The following is a 17,981-nucleotide window of genomic DNA, read 5'->3' as shown; positions in this document are numbered from 1 at the left end:
GTCTCAGAAGGATACTCTATATATCTGGCCTAGTCTTTTTGAACAGATTTCATTTTGATCTGAAAACACTAATTTATATCACTTCTGCTATTTCTAAATGTATTCTACAAATTCAACATTTCACAAATTGTTTACTTGAATGGGTAAATACGGAATAGGACAAATATAACAATAAATACCTCATGGCTGGATGTCTCCTACTGCTGGTTAAATATAGTAAATGCAATTATGGCTATTGGCTACTACTGAGCTATATAACACTTAGCATCATGTAATACAGTTAAAAGTTGTCTAACCAACCTTTTTTCTGGTTTCTGTATGTACAACTAAACAGCACATCAATTGCATGGTTCACAATGTTGTTTTTTAGAAGAGAAAAACAGACAAAATCTTTGTACATATATACTTTTTTATTCTTATATATAATACATTTCTATGTACAATTTATTCCTCTTTTTTAAAAGAAACAAAACGACGGACGAAGCTTTGATTGCAAACAGTGTTTCATACTAAAGGGTCAGAGAGAGAGCGAGACAATGAAAAAGTGCTCAAATAATTAGGAGAGTGCCGTGATAGAAAGGTCTTATGCACCACACCATTTCTGTGTTGTCGGTAGACTCAAACACAGCTTTATTCGTTTGTTTCACAAGAATAATTTTTCATCAGAAATCATCTGGTGATATCACAGAACAATACCTACACTGTACAGAACTACACACCTCACTGTGTGAAGCTTTGGTTATCTCTGTTTCAGTCAACACTGATGACTGGAGGGGGACATCCATCCACTTTAAGCGACCATGTTGTCTTTAACTGATGATGATCAGCTTAGTTCTGTTTCAGGTAGTAGACCTCAAACAGATGTCTGTCGTGGAGGTCACGGGTCAACTGACTGCATTATTAATGAGACATTGGACAGAGCACAGCTAGGACAGTAGCCATAACCTGGCCACTGAGTCACAGAAAGGGAACCAATGTCTGATTGTCTATGTGATCATAGAGAGAGGTATGACACTGATGGGGGAACATCATGATCACATTAATAGCACTAAAATTCTCCAGTGTATGGATTCTCCCTTTAGACCATTGGCAAGAGGCACTACCCCAAAATTGAAACTAACAACTGGCTACAGTGTCTCCCTTCTGAAGTTGGACAAATATAAGGGCTGTCAAATGGGCTGAGGCTAGCTTTGACTAGTTAGATTACTGATATGCTATCTTATCCGGTATGCAGGGAGACCATGAAATATTATGTAGGGGGACCAGCTGCATACGGGATAAGATAGCAGGTCAGTCAGTTAGAGCAGGAGTTTTGGTATTATGGGCTAAACAGTGGAAGTTTGTGTAAAGGGTGACATGCTAGGAGGCTGGCTGGGAATCCAGAGCCTCCGGGGGGCTTTCCTCTTCCAGAGCTCTGGGTGGGTCTGGGGGATTGAGATCCAGACCCAGTCAGTTGGCCTGGATGTCTGGTTCTACAAACAGCAGGTAGTCGTACTCCACATAGAGTAAGTTCACGCTCTCAGGACTGGACTGTCTGTGTGGCAGCTCACAAGGATCACCATATTGAACACCACTCACATCGATTTTACAAACTGTACACGTCACGTCAATACAAAGGAGCTGGCAGGGGTTCAGATCAGACACTGAGGCTCTGTATGTTTGTGTGATAGCAGGACTCTCATCTGTTCTGTTGTGCTCTAGTCTGCTGTCTTCCCCTGCTCTGACATCAGAGGGAGGGGAGAGGACCAGCGTCTACATTCTCAACTCAGGGATAGTCAGTAGCAGAGAGGTAAAGAAGAAAAGGAGAGTTGGGACAGACAGGCATCAGGCAGTTGGACGGGGGAGTTGTTTGTGCTCAGCGAGTTTTTAAAAGGCACTGTCCTGTCTGTCACATGATGTCAACAAAGAACTCACAGGGATTGCCCATAGCGTGCTGAAAGGACTGGCGGCTGGCCGTGAGCTCAGGGGGGACAGCTCCTAGCTCCCGTACCGGGGGGGCCCCGGGAGGGGTGCTGCTGCTGACGGAGGTCTTAGGGGCCAGCCGGGCCAGGCAGTATGGGGGGGGCAGGCCGGGGGGGCCGTAGGAGGAGGCGTGGCTTCGCTCACTGTGGCCACATGAGCCAAGCCCAGGCTGGGTGAAAGGGGCGTATTTGTAGGTGAAGGAGGCGTGGCTGTGGGCATGGCTGTTCTGTGAGTGACAGTGGCTCCTGTGAGACTGGGCATGGCTGAAACCCGAGCGGGCGTGGCTGTTGCTGGAGTGGGCATGGCTGCTGTGATGGCTCAACTGGCTGGCGGACCTATCGCCAGGGCGCCTCGTCCCTAGGATGCCCGGTGGCTCGGATTCACTGCATGTGGATCTGTGACCCTTCTCTTGTGGGGAGGAGCGTCGGCTAGGGCCCTTCCCTGTCCCAGTACCCACACTGGGGTTGGATCCACTGCTTCTGCTTCCTAGGAGAGGACAGAGACACACACACGTCAGCTGGGCAGTCTCTTACCTGGTTAAACAACACCAGACACACACACGTCAGCTGGGCAGTCTCTCACCTGGTTAAACAACACCAGACACACACACGTCAGCTGGGCAGTCTCTCACCTGGTTAAACAACACCAGACACACACACGTCAGCTGGGCAGTCTCTCACCTGGTTAAACAACACCAGACACACACACGTCAGCTGGGCAGTCTCTCACCTGGTTAAACAACACCAGACACACACACGTCAGCTGGGCAGTCTCTCACCTGGTTAAACACCAGACACACACACGTCAGCTGGGCAGTCTCTCACCTGGTTAAACAACACCAGACACACATCAGCAGCTACTTATGACTGATTTTGAACAGTTGGCTGAATTGGCTACCATTGCTGTGATAATCATGGTGGTTGAATATTCATTATAATTCCCATCCACTATACAGACCTAGTTGTTTATAATTCCCTGGCTTTTTCTCCCCCAAATCTCAGACCGACTTCCCACTGGGCACAGACGTCCAACGTCTAGTTTTGATATACATTTGGTTAGTTGTCAACTAACCTGAATTCAATGTGAAATCAACAAAAACAATTCATATAATTGGATTTAGGTTAAAAGTTGGGTGAAAGAATGAAATTACCTTACGTTAATGAATTTTTTTCAAATCCAATCAGTTTTCCATGTTGATACGACGTCATCACATAGACATTTTTGTTGTTGAAATTATGTGAAAACAACGTCGATTCAACCAGTTTTTGCCCAGTAGGTTGAGATGCCACTCTGTCACCTATCAATGCTGACTATGGACTCCCCTCTGGATTTTATTGATACAAATGTAACGATACACCTGCATCAAAAACACATTTTAACATTGGAGCACTGCATTGGTAATAGCTCCACAAATGGTGCTTTTATGATCTGTTCTCAGAGAAAGAGATCCATTCAGCATTCCAGTGTTTAATTGTACAGAGAACGATGAAAACGATCGTACTGATACAGGTGTACAACATTATCATGATCAAACATTTCCCCCACCTTTCAATAAGCAATGAGCCCAACAGTACTGGGTAAAGTGGTGAATGATTGCCCCCTAGCAGTGAGAATGATAGTGCAAGGCTTGGCCAGAACTGATCCTCCTGAATCATGCACATCTTTGACGGAGACTACAGCAGCACAGTACCAACCAACACATGCCCACAGGTGCAGAGAGGGAGAACGGACGGTCAGGAGAGGAGAGTCAAACAGACATAGCTGCAGGAGCAGAAACAATATGCACACACACCAACACACACGCATACACTCACACACTCAGAGGGAGAGATGGGAGAAGCAAGGGAAACAATAACCTTAAACGCTATGGTATGAGGAGAACAAGAGAGAGACAGAGAGAGAGAGAGAGAGAGAGGAAAGGTACAGGTAGCAGAGAAGTAGAGGTAGTGGCGAGTGGGCTAGCTGTTAGCTTACCGGTTCCCCAGAGTCCTGGGACTACCTGGTCCATCAGTCTACCGTTGCCCAGCAGAAACAGAGGGAACAACAGAGTTACACACACCTCCCAACCCAGCCTAACCTGTCTAACCTGTCTACTAATGTCAGCTCCAAACCCAGCCTAACCTGTCTACTGTTGTCACCTCCCAACCCAGCATAACCTGTCTACTGCTGTCACCTCCCAACCCAGCATAACCTGTCTAACCTGTCTACTAATGTCACCTCCAAACCCAGCCTAACCTGTCTAACCTGTCTACTGCTGTCACCTCCCAACCCAGCCTAACCTGTCTACTGTTGTCAGCTCCCAACCCAGCATAACCTGTCTAGTGCTGTCACCTCCCAACCCAGCATAACCTGTCTACGGCTGTCACCTCCAAACCCAGCATAACCTGTCTAACCTGTCTACTGCTGTCACCTCCCAACCGAGCCTAACCTGTCTACTGCTGTCACCTCCCAACCCAGCCTAACCTGTCTAACCTGTCTACTGCTGTCACCTCCCAACCCAGCCTAACCTGTCTAACCTGTCTACTGCTATCACCTCCCAACCCAGCCTAACCTGTCTACTGCTGTGACCTTCCAACCCAGCATAACCTGTCTACTGTTGTCATCTCCCAACCCAGCATAACCTGTCTACTTTTGTCATCTCCCAACCCAGCATAACCTGTCTACTGTTGTCACCTCCCAACCCAGCATAACCTGTCTACTGTTGTCACCTCCCAACCCAGCATAACCTGTCTACTGTTGTCACCTCCCAACCCAGCATAACCTGTCTACTGCTGTCACCTCCCAACCCAGCATAACCTGTCTACTGTTGTCACCTTCCAGCCCAGCATAACCTGTCTACTGTTGTCACCTCCCAACCCAGCATAACCTGTCTACTGCTGTCACCTCCCAGCCCAGCCTAACCTGTCTACTGTTGTCACCTCCCAACCCAGCATAACCTGTCTACTGCTGTCACCTCCCAACCCAGCATAACCTTTCTACTGCTGTCACCTCCCAACCCAGCATAACCTGTCTACTGCTGTCACCTCCCAACCCAGCATAACCTGTCTACTGCTGTCACCTCCCAGCCCAACATAACCTGTCTACTGTTGTCACCTCCCAACCCAGCATAACCTGTCTACTGTTGTCACCTCCCAACCCAGCATAACCTGTCTACTGTTGTCACCTCCCAACCCAGCATAACCTGTCTACTATTGTCACCTCCCAACCCAGCATAACCTGTCTACTGTTGTCACCTCCCAACCCAGCATAACATGTCTACTGCTGTCACCTCCCAACCCAGCATAACCTGTCTACTGTTGTCACCTCCCAGCCCAGCAGAATCTGTCTACTGCTGTCACCTCCCAACCCAGCCTAACCTGTCTACTGCTGTCACCTCCCAACCCAGCATAACCTGTCTACTGCTGTCACCTCCCAACCCAGCATAACCTGTCTACTGCTGTCACCTCCCAGCCCAGCATAACCTGTCTACTGTTATCACCTCCCAACCCAGCATAACCTGTCTACTGCTGTCACCTCCCAACCCAGCATAACCTGTCTACTGCTGTCACCTCCAAACCCAGCATAACCTGTCTACTGCTGTCACCTCCCAACCCAGCCTAACCTGTCTACTGCTGTCACCTCCCAACCCAGCATAACCTGTCTACTGCTGTCACCTCCCAACCCAGCATAACCTGTCTACTGCTGTCACCTCCCAACCCAGCATAACCTGTCTACTGTTGTCACCTCCCAGCCCAGCATAACCTGTCTACTGTTGTCACCTCCCAACCCAGCATAACCTGTCTACTGCTGTCACCTCCCAGCCCAGCCTAACCTGTCTACTGTTGTCACCTCCCAACCCAGCATAACCTGTCTACTGCTGTCACCTCCCAACCCAGCATAACCTGTCTACTGCTGTCACCTCCCAGCCCAGCATAACCTGCCTACTGTTGTCACCTCCCAACCCAGCATAACCTGTCTACTGTTGTCACCTCCCAACCCAGCATAATCTGTCTACTGTTGTCACCTCCCGACCCAGCATAACCTGTCTACTGCTGTCACCTCCCAACCCAGCATAACCTGTCTACTGCTGTCACCTCCCAACCCAGCATAACCTGTCTACTGCTGTCACCTCCCAACCCAGCATAACCTGTCTACCGCTGTCACCTCCCAACCCAGCCTAACCTCTCTAATGTGTCTACTGCTGTCACCTCCCAACCCAGCATAACCTGTCTACTGCTGTCACCTCCCAACCCAGCATAACCTGTCTACTGCTGTCACCTCCCAACCCAGCATAACCTGTCTACTGCTGTCACCTCCCAACCCAGCATAACCTGTCTACTGCTGTCACCTCCCAACCCAGCATAACCTGTCTACTGCTGTCACCTCCCAACCCAGCATAACCTGTCTACTGCTGTCACCTCCCAACCCAGCATAACCTGTCTACTGCTGTCACCTCCTAACCCAACCTAACCTGTCTACTGCTGTCTTCTCCCAACACAACCTGTCGACTGCTGTCACCTCCCAACCCAGCATAACCTGTCTACTGCTGTCACCTCCCAACCCAGCATAACCTGTCTACTGCTGTCACCTCCCAGCCCAGCATAACCTGCCTACTGTTGTCACCTCCCAACCCAGCATAACCTGTCTACTGTTGTCACCTCCCAACCCAGCATAATCTGTCTACTGTTGTCACCTCCCGACCCAGCATAACCTGTCTACTGCTGTCACCTCCCAACCCAGCATAACCTGTCTACTGCTGTCACCTCCCAACCCAGCATAACCTGTCTACTGCTGTCACCTCCCAACCCAGCATAACCTGTCTACCGCTGTCACCTCCCAACCCAGCCTAACCTCTCTAATGTGTCTACTGCTGTCACCTCCCAACCCAGCATAACCTGTCTACTGCTGTCACCTCCCAACCCAGCATAACCTGTCTACTGCTGTCACCTCCCAACCCAGCATAACCTGTCTACTGCTGTCACCTCCCAACCCAGCATAACCTGTCTACTGCTGTCACCTCCCAACCCAGCATAACCTGTCTACTGCTGTCACCTCCCAACCCAGCATAACCTGTCTACTGCTGTCACCTCCCAACCCAGCATAACCTGTCTACTGCTGTCACCTCCTAACCCAACCTAACCTGTCTACTGCTGTCTTCTCCCAACACAACCTGTCGACTGCTGTCACCTCCCAACCCAGCATAACCTATCTACTGCTGTCACCTCCCAACCCAGCATAACCTGTCTAACCTGTCTACAGCTGTCACCTCCCAACCCAGCCTAACCTGTCTAACCTGTCTACTGCTGTCACCTCCCAACCAAGCCTAACCTGTCTACAGCTGTCACCTCCCAACCCAGCCTAACCTGTCTAACCTGTCTACGGCTGTCACCTCCCAACCAAGCCTAACCTCTCTACAGCTGTCACCTCCCAACCGAGCCTAACCTGTCTAACCTGTCTACTGCTGTCACCTCCCAACCCAGCCTAACCTGTCTACTGCTGTCACCTCCCAACCCAGGAGCTCCTGTCTACTGCTGTCACCTCCCAACCCAGCATAACCTGTCTACTGCTGTCACCTCCCAACCCAGCATAACCTGACTACTGCTGTCACCTCCCAACCCAGCATAACCTGTCTACTGCTGTCACCTCCCAGCCCAGCCTAACCTGTTTAACATGTCTACTGCTGTCACCTCCCAGCCCAGCCTAACCTGTCTAACCCAGTCTACTGCTGTGACCTCCCAGCCCAGCCCAACCTGTCTACTGCTGTCACCTCCCAACCCAGCATAACCTGTCTACTGCTGTCACCTCCCAACCCAGCATAACCTGTCTACTGCTGTCCCCTCCCAACCCAGCATAACCTGTCTACTGCTGTCACCTCCCAACCCAGCATAACCTGTCTACTGCTGTCACCTCCCAACCCAGCATAACCTGTCTACTGCTGTCACCTCCTAACCCAGCATAACCTGTCTACTGCTGTCACCTCCCAACCCAGCATAACCTGTCTACTGCTGTCACCTCCCAACCCAGCATAACCTGTCTACTGCTGTCACCTCCCAACCCAGCATAACCTGTCTACTGCTGTCACCTCCCAACCCAGCCTAACCTGTCTACTGCTGTCACCTCCTAACCCAACCTGTCTACTGCTGTCACCTCCCAACCCAACCTGTCTACTGCTGTCACCTCCCAACCCAGCCTAACCTGTCTACTGCTGTCACCTCCCAACCCAGCATAACCTGTCTACTGCTGTCACCTCCCAACCCAGCATAACCTGTCTACTGCTGTCACCTCCTAACCAAACCTGTCTACTGCTGTCACCTCCCAACCCAGCATAACCTGTCTAACCTGTCTACAGCTGTCACCCTCCCAACCCAGCCTAACCTGTCTACTGCTGTCACCTCCCAACCCAGCCTAACCTGTCTAACCTGTCTACTGCTGTCACCTCCCAACCCAGCCTAACCTGTCTACTGCTGTCACCTCCCAACCCAGCATAACCTGTCTACTGCTGGCACCTCCCAACCAAGCCTAACCTGTCTACAGCTGTCACCTCCCAGCCCAGCCTAACCTGTCTACTGCTGTCACCTCCCAGCCTAGCCTAACCTGTCTACTGCTGTCACCTCCCAGCCCAGCCTAACCTGTCTACTGCTGTCACCTCCCAACCCAGCATAACCTGTCTACTGCTGTCACCTCCCAACCCAGCATAACCTGTCTACTGTTGTCATCTCCCAACCCAGCCTAACATGTCTACTGCTGTCAACTCCCAACCCAACCTGTCTAACCTGTCTACTGCTGTCACCTCCCAACCCAGCATAACCTGTCTACTGCTGTCACCTCCAAACCCAGCATAACCTGTCTACTGCTGTCATCTCCCAACCCAGCATAACCTGTCTACTGCTGTCTTCTCCCAACCCAGCATAACCTGTCTACTGCTGTCACCTCCCAACCCAGCATAACCTGTCTACTGCTGTCACCTCCCAGCCCAGCATAACCTGTCTACTGTTATCACCTCCCAACCCAGCATAACCTGTCTACTGCTGTCACCTCCCAACCCAGCATAACCTGTCTACTGCTGTCACCTCCCAACCCAGCATAACCTGTCTACTGCTGTCACCTCCCAACCCAGCCTAACCTGTCTACTGCTGTCACCTCCCACCCAGCATAACCTGTCTACTGCTGTCACCTCCCAACCCAGCATAACCTGTCTACTGCTGTCACCTCCCAACCCAGCATAACCTGTCTACTGTTGTCACCTCCAGGCCCAGCATAACCTGTCAACTGTTGTCACCTCCCAACCCAGCATAACCTGTCTACTGCTGTCACCTCCCAGCCCAGCCTAACCTGTCTACTGTTGTCACCTCCCAACCCAGCATAACCTGTCTACTGCTGTCACCTCCCAACCCAGCATAACCTGTCTACTGCTGTCACCTCCCAACCCAGCATAACCTGTCTACTGCTGTCACCTCCCAACCCAGAATAACCTGTCTACTGCTGTCACCTCCCAGCCCAGCATAACCTGTCTACTGTTGTCACCTCCCAACCCAGCATAACCTGTCTAACCTGTCTACAGCTGTCACCTCCCAACCCAGCCTAACCTGTCTAACCTGTCTACTGCTGTCACCTTCCAACCCAGCATAACCTGTCTACTGTTGTCATCTCCCAACCCAGCATAACTTGTCTACTGTTGTCACCTCCCAACCCAGCATAACCTGTCTACTGTTGTCACCTCCCAACCCAGCATAACCTGTCTACTGTTGTCACCTCCCAACCCAGCATAACCTGTCTACTGTTGTCACCTCCCAACCCAGCATAACCTGTCTACTGCTGTCACCTCCCAACCCAGCATAACCTGTCTACTGTTGTTACCTCCCAGCCCAGCATAACCTGTCTACTGTTGTCACCTCCCAACCCAGCATAACCTGTCTACTGCTGTCACCTCCCAGCCCAGCCTAACCTGTCTACTGTTGTCACCTCCCAACCCAGCATAACCTGTCCTACTGCTGTCACCTCACAACCCAGCATAACCTTTCTACTGCTGTCAACCTCCAAACCCAGAATAACCTGTCCTACTGCTGTCACCTCCCACCCAGCATAACCGTCTACTTCTGTCACATCCCTCCCAACATAACCTGTCTCGTGTTGTCACCCTCCCACCCATCATAACCCTGTCTACTGTTTTTCCCCCCCTCCCAACCCAGCATAACCTGTCTACTGTTGTCCCTCCAAACCCACAATAACCTGTCTACTGTTGTCAACCTCCCAACCCAGCATAACCTGTCTACTGTTGTCATCTCTCCTCCCAACCCAGCTAACATGTAACTGCTGTCATCTCCCAACCCAGCATAACCTGTCTACTGTTGTCACCTCCCAGCCCAGAAGAATCTGTCTACTGCTGTCACCTCCCAACCCAGCATAACCTGTCTACTGCTGTCACCTCCCAACCCAGCATAACCTGTCTACTGCTGTCACCTCCCAACCCAGCATAACCTGTCTACTGCTGTCATCCTCCCAATCCCAGGCCTAACCTGTCTACTGTTGTCACCTCCCAACCCAGCATAACCTGTCTACTGCTGTCACCTCCCAGCCCAGCCTAACCTGTCTACTGCTGTCACCTCCCAACCCAACCTGTCTACTGCTGTCACCTCCCAACCCAGCCTAACCTGTCTACTGCTGTCACCTCCCAACCCAACCTGTCTACTGCTGTCACCTCCCAACCCAGCCTAACCTGTCTACCGCTGTCACCTCCCAACCCAGCCTAACCTCTCAAATGTTTCTACTGCTGTCACCTCCCAACCCAGCATAACCTGTCTACTGCTGTCACCTCCAACCCAGCATAACCTGTCTACTGCTGTCACCTCCCAACCCAGCCTAACCTGTCTACTGCTGTCACCTCCCAACCCAGCATAACCTGTCTACTGCTGTCACCTCCCAACCCAGCATAACCTGTCTAACCTGTCTACAGCTGTCACCTCCCAACCCAGCCTAACCTGTCCAACCTGTCTACTGCTGTCACCTCCCAACCCAGCCTAACCTGTCTAACTTGTCTACTGCTGTCATCTCCCAACCCAGCCTAACCTGTCTACCAAAGCCTAGGTCAACCTCCCAACCCAGCCTAACCTGTCTAACCTGTCTACTGCTGTCACCTCCCCAACCCAGCATAAACTGTCTACTGCTGTCACCTCCCAACCCAGCATAAACCTGTCTAACCTGTCTACTGCTGTCACCTCTCAACCCAGCCTAACCTGTCTACTGCTGTCACCTCCCAACCCAGCATAACCTGTCTACTGCTGTCACCTCCCAACCCAGCCTAACCTGTCTAACCTGTCTACTGCTGTCACCTCCCAGCCCAGCCTAACCTGTCTAACCTGTCTACTGCAGTCACCTCCCAGCCCAGCCTAACCTGTCTAACCTGTCTACTGCTGTCACCTCCCAGCCCAGCATAACCTGTCTACTGCTGTCACCTCCCAACCCAGCATAACCTGTCTACTGCTGTCACCTCCCAACCCAGCATAACCTGTCTACTGTTATCACCTCCCAACCCAGCATAACCTGTCTACTGCTGTCACCTCCCAACCCTGCATAACCTTTCTAACCTGTCTACAGCTGTCACCTCCCAACCCAGCCTAACCTGTCTAACCTGTCTACTGCTGTCACCTCCCAACCCAGCCTAACCTGTCTAACCTGTCTACTGCTGTCACCTCCCAACCCAGCCTAACCTGTCTACAGCTGTCACCTCCCAACCCAGCCTAACCTGTCTAACCTGTCTACTGCTGTCACCTCCCAACCCAGCCTAACCTGTCTACTGCTGTCACCTCCCAACCCAGCCTAACCTGTCTAACCTGTCTACTGCTGTCACCTCCCAACCCAGCCTAACCTGTTTAACATGTCTACTGCTGTCACCTCCCAGCCCAGCCTAACCTGTCTAACCTGTCTACTGCAGTAACCTCCCAGCCCAGCCTAACCTGTCTAACCTGTCTACTGCTGTCACCTCCCAGCCCAGCATAACCTGTCTACTGCTGTCACCTCCCAACCCAGCATAACCTGTCTACTGCTGTCACCTCCCAACCCACTATAACCTGTCTACTGTTGTTACCTCCCAACCCAGCATAACCTGTCTACTGCAGTCATCTCCCAACCCAGCATAACCTGTCTACTGCTGTCACCTCCCAACCCAGCATAACCTGTCTACTGCTGTCACCTCCCAACCCAGCATAACCTGTCTACTGCTGTCACCTCCCAGCCCAGCCTAACCTGCCTAACCTGTCTACTGCTGTCACCTCCCAACCCAGCCTAACCTGTCTACTGCTGTCACCTCCCAACCCAGCCTAACCTGTCTACTGCTGTCACCTCCCAACCCAGCCTAACCTGTCTACTGTTGTCACCTCCCAACCCAGCATAACCTGTCTACTGCTGTCATCTCCTAACCCAGTCTAACCTGTCTAACCTGTCTACTGCTGTCACCTCCCAACCCAGCCTAACCTGTCTAACCTGTCTACTGCTGTCACCTCCCAACCAAGCCTAACCTGTCTACTGTTGTCACCTCCCAACCCAGCATAACCTGTCTACTGCTGTCACCTCCCAACCCAGCCTAACCTGTCTACTGCTGTCACCTCCCATACCAGTATAACCTGTCTACTGCTGTCACCTCCCAACCCAGCATAACCTGTCTACTGTAGTCACCTCCCAACCCAGCCTAACCTGTCTACTGCTGTCACCTCCCAACCCAGTATAACCTGTCTACTGCTGTCACCTCCCAACCCAGCCTAACCTGTCTACTGTTGTCAACTCCCAACCCAGCATAACCTGTCTACTGCTGTCACCTCCCAACCCAGCCTAACCTGTCTACTGTTGTCACCTCCCAACCCAGCCTAACCTGTCTACTGCTGTCAACTCCCAACCCAGCATAACCTGTCTACTGCTGTCACCTCCCAACCCAGCCTAACCTGTCTATTGTTGTCACCTCCCAACCCAGCATAAACTGTCTACTGCTGTCACCTCCTAACCCAACCTGTCTACTGCTGTCACCTCCCAACCCAGCATAACCTGTCTACTGCTGTCACCTCCCAACCCAGCATAACCTGTCTACTGCTGTCACCTCCGAACCCAACCTGTCTACTGCTGTCACCAGGCTAACCCAACCTGTCTACTGCTGTCACCTCCCAACCTAACCTGTCTACTGCTGTCAACTCCCAGCCCAGCCTAACCTGTCTAACCTGTCTACTGCAGTCACCTCCCAGCCCAGCCTAACCTGTCTAACCTGTCTACTGCTGTCACCTCCCAGCCCAGCCTAACCTGTCTACTGCTGTCACCTCCCAACCCAGCATAACCTGTCTACTGCTGTCACCTCCCAACCCAGCATAACCTGTCTACTGTTATCACCTCCCAACCCAGCATAACCTGTCTACTGCTGTCACCTCCCAACCCTGCATAACCTTTCTAACCTGTCTACAGCTGTCACCTCCCAACCCAGCCTAACCTGTCTAACCTGTCTACTGCTGTCACCCTCCCAACCCAGCCTAACCGTCTAACCTGTCTACTGCTGTCACCTTCCCCAACCCGCCTAAACCTGTCTACAGCTGTCACCTCCCACCCAGCCCTAACCTGTCTACTGCTGTCACCCTCCCAACCCAGCCTAACCTGTCTACTGCTGTCACCTCCCAACCCAGCATAACCTGTCTAACCTGTCTACTGCTGTCACCTCCCAACCCAGCCTAACCTGTTTAACATGTCTACTGCTGTCACCTCCCAGCCCAGCCTAACCTGTCTAACCTGTCTACTGCAGTAACCTCCAGCCCAGCCTAACCTGTCTAACCTGTCTACTGCTGTCACCTCCCAACCCAGCATAACCTGTCTACTGCTGTCACCTCCCAACCCAGCATAACCTGTCTACTGTTGTTACCTCCCAACCCAGCATAACCTGTCTACTGCTGTCATCTCCCAACCCAGCATAACCTGTCTACTGCTGTCACCTCCCAACCCAGCATAACCTGTCTACTGCTGTCACCTCCCAACCCCAGCATAACCTGTCTACTGCTGTCACCTCCCAGCCCAGCCTAACCTGCCTAACCTGTCTACTGCTGTCACCTCCCAACCCAGCCTAACCTGTCTACTGCTGTCACCTCCCAACCCAGCCTAACCTGTCTACTGCTGTCACCTCCCAACCCAGCCTAACCTGTCTACTGTTGTCACCTCCCAACCCAGCATAACCTGTCTACTGCTGTCATCTCCTAACCCAGTCTAACCTGTCTAACCTGTCTACTGCTGTCACCTCCCAACCCAGCCTAACCTGTCTACTGCTGTCACCTCCCAACCCAGCCTAACCTGTCTACTGTTGTCACCTCCCAACCCAGCATAACCTGTCTACTGCTGTCACCTCCCAACCCAGCCTAACCTGTCTACTGCTGTCACCTCCCAACCCAGTATAACCTGTCTACTGCTGTCACCTCCCAACCCAGCATAACCTGTCTACTGTAGTCACCTCCCAACCCAGCCTAACCTGTCTACTGCTGTCAGCTCCCAACCCAGTATAACCTGTCTACTGCTGTCACCTCCCAACCCAGCCTAACCTGTCTACTGTTGTCAACTCCCAACCCAGCATAACCTGTCTACTGCTGTCACCTCCCAACCCAGCCTAACCTGTCTACTGTTGTCACCTCCCAACCCAGCCTAACCTGTCTACTGCTGTCAACTCCCAACCCAGCATAACCTGTCTACTGCTGTCACCTCCCAACCCAGCCTAACCTGTCTATTGTTGTCACCTCCCAACCCAGCATAAACTGTCTACTGCTGTCACCTCCTAACCCAACCTGTCTACTGCTGTCACCTCCCAACCCAGCATAACCTGTCTACTGCTGTCACCTCCCAACCCAGCATAACCTGTCTACTGCTGTCACCTCCGAACCCAACCTGTCTACTGCTGTCACCAGGCTAACCCAACCTGTCTACTGCTGTCACCTCCCAACCTAACCTGTCTACTGCTGTCAACCCTCAACCCAGCATAACCTGTCTACTGCTGTCACCTCCCAACCTAACCTGTCTACTGCTGTCACCTCCCAACCCAACCTGTCTACTGCTGTCAACTCCCAACCCAACCTGTCTACTGCTGTCACCTCCTAACCCAACCTGTCTACTGCTGTCACCTCCTAACCCAACCTGTCTACTGCTGTCACCTCCCAACCCAGCATAACCTGTCTACTGTTGTCACCTCCCAACCCAGCATAACCTGTCTACTGCTGTCACCTCCCAACCCAGCATAACCTGTCTACTGCTGTCACCTCCCAACCCAACCTGTCTATTGCTGTCACCTCCTAACCCAACCTAACCTGTCTACTGCTGTCACCTCCCAACCCAGCATAACCTGTCTACTGCTGTCACCTCCCAACCCAACCTGTCTACTGCTGTCTTCTCCCAACCCAGCCTAACCTGTCTACTGCTGTCACCTCCCAACCCAACCTGTCTACTGCTGTCACCTCCCAACCCAACCTGTCTACTGCTGTCACCTCCCAACCCAACCTGTCTATTGCTGTCACCTCCTAACCCAGCCTGTCTACTGCTGTCACCTCCCAACCCAACCTGTCTACTGATGTCACCTCCCAACCCAACCTGTCTACTGCTGTCACCTCCCAACCCAGCCTAACCTGTCTATTGCTGTCACCTCCTAACCCAGCCTGTCTATTGCTGTCACCTCCTAACGCAGCCTAACCTTTTCTAACCCAGTCTAGCCCAGCCCCATCTAACCCAGAGCGGCTCCCACTATTTAATTCTAGTATATCCCCTATCCTGGTCCAACTGCAGCCTAACTTACTTTACAGCAAACTTACTGAATGATGAATTAGAGCAATGAAATGTCCTCAGATACTCGCCAACAAATGTCCTGTTACTCTCTCGCTCTCTCTCTCACACATGCACACACGCAGGCACACACACACACACTCACATTCTCATGATGACCATCCACAAATGCTCGCCTGGAAGTGCCAAATGAAAAAAAAAACTGCAAATGTCAATCAAGACATGCAGCAAAAGATCAAACAGAATAAAACAGCTTCTGTAAAAGATAAATCTGAGATATAAACATACCCTCAGTCCTACAACTGTCCTACCGATGATTCATCCTGATCACTCTTCAGCCCTAAGAAACTGTCTCATTACCGAATCACACCTCTCTACCATTCAGAACAGTCCAGGACAATGAGGTCTGAATGCAATGGGAATCCTTTTGAAATAATGGGAGATGACTAAAAACATGTGATGACAACGTCTGGATGATTGACTTCATAGTGATCTGAACAGAAGCTGGAAATCAGACAGAAGAGCAATACGATGACAAATGTGAAACAAAAGACCAAAAATCTCTATACAGACTAGTTATTACCAACCCACCCTGATGCCACTCTCCCTCAGTGCAGTACCATGTCGGAACGATTACAAACCGTGCAGCAGCAACAGAGCAATGTAATGTGTAGTGTCATGTTGAAATCAAACAAAATATAGTTCAAGAATTGATGGGAGGGTGGGACCTCTTTTGATCATTTCGTGCAAGCGATAATCAGCCAAAAGCGGACACGGTCCTTAGTGTACACACCCAGTACTGAAGAGCTGTCCTCTGCATGAACCATGTTGAATCATGATCGACCTTGACAATATAAGACCATTTTAGAACACCCTCTATTAAAGAAATATGTATCTCTGTGCGTGTGACTTCATTTCCAAGCAGGCTGAACAGCCTTATGGAATTTAAATACAATACTTTGTTAACAGGTGACATTAGCTGTCATGAAAAGTAACGTGGTGACATACAGTGTATGGTCAAATGAGTCATCCACTCTGACCCATTCATATTGATGAGGAAGTTAGAGTTAGCAGCCCTGACCTGCAGACTCACCCTCACTGTTGTGGCTGCCAGCACTCCCACTGTGGAAACTGTGGCAGGGGTCTGAGTAGCCCGGAGGGAAGCCTGCAGGGGCGGAGGGGAAGGGGGGGTAGGGGAATGGCTGCCCCCCCAGGGGCCACGGATTGGTGGCAGGGGGAGGGAGGGGGGCCAGGGTGTCCTGCTCAGAGCCCCCACCACTGGAACCCTCGTTCAGGTTGAGAGACGCCATGTCTGAAAGAGAGAGCAAAAGATAATAGAGAGAGAGAGAAAGAGAGAGAGAGAGAGAGAGAAAGCGAGATACAGACAGAGAGAGAGAGTTAGTGAGGTAGCCCCTCCATGACAGGTAAAAAACACATTTAACACATTGGACTCTACAGTACACTTAACACATTGGACTCTACAGTACACTTAACACATTGGACTCTATAGTACACTTAACACATTGGACTCTATAGTACACTTAACACATTGGACTCTACAGTACACTTAACACATTGGACTCTACAGTACACTTAACACATTGGACTCTATAGTACACTTAACACATTGGAATCTACAGTACACTTAACACACTGGACTCTACAGTACACTTAACACACTTAACACATTGGACTCTATAGTACACTTAACACAAGTAAAAATACACTTCTAACGATACAATCCAGTAGATAATATATGACAGTCAAAGTGGCTCAGTGTCAGTACTTTGGCAGAGGTCTCCGAAGGTGTAGTAGCACTGCTCTGAGAAGGTGATCTTGTTGACGGTGTGTCTCAGATAGCCATGTTTCAGCAGACTGCTGGCATACTTCCTGGCATCTCTCCTGTCCTTGAAACCCTCCACCCTGGAGTAGAGCCAGTCCACCACGTCAGCACCTGGCACAGAGACACACACAGCAACACACTGTTTAAGACTGTAGTCTGAATCACAACCTCACAACGTGGAGTAGAGCCAGTCCACCACGTCAGCACCTGGCACAGCGACACACACAGCAACACACTGTTTAAGACTGTAGTCTGAATCACAACCTCACAATGTGGAGTAGAGCCAGTCCACCACGTGACATAGCAGCACACACAGGATAAGAAGACTGTAGTCTGCACTACAACAGCACACACTCATACAGGATTCTATTACCCTATAATACTGATAGCATACACTAACTACACCACATCAAGC

At 51.0% G+C, this 17,981-nt stretch overlaps 1 pseudogene; it reads right to left on the bottom strand.

The window, feature by feature from the left end:
• Window positions 1-391: 391 nt before the first annotated feature.
• The window catches only part of LOC115165763 (segment polarity protein dishevelled homolog DVL-1-like), a 43,511-nt pseudogene continuing 25,921 nt past the window's right edge, over window positions 392-17,981 (bottom strand).

This window comes from Salmo trutta, chromosome 28, assembly GCF_901001165.1.
Source record: "Salmo trutta chromosome 28, fSalTru1.1, whole genome shotgun sequence".
NCBI lineage: Eukaryota > Metazoa > Chordata > Actinopteri > Salmoniformes > Salmonidae > Salmo > Salmo trutta.
The sequence above is the reverse complement of the archived record's forward strand: the minus strand, read 5'-3'. Positions and strand labels throughout refer to the sequence as shown.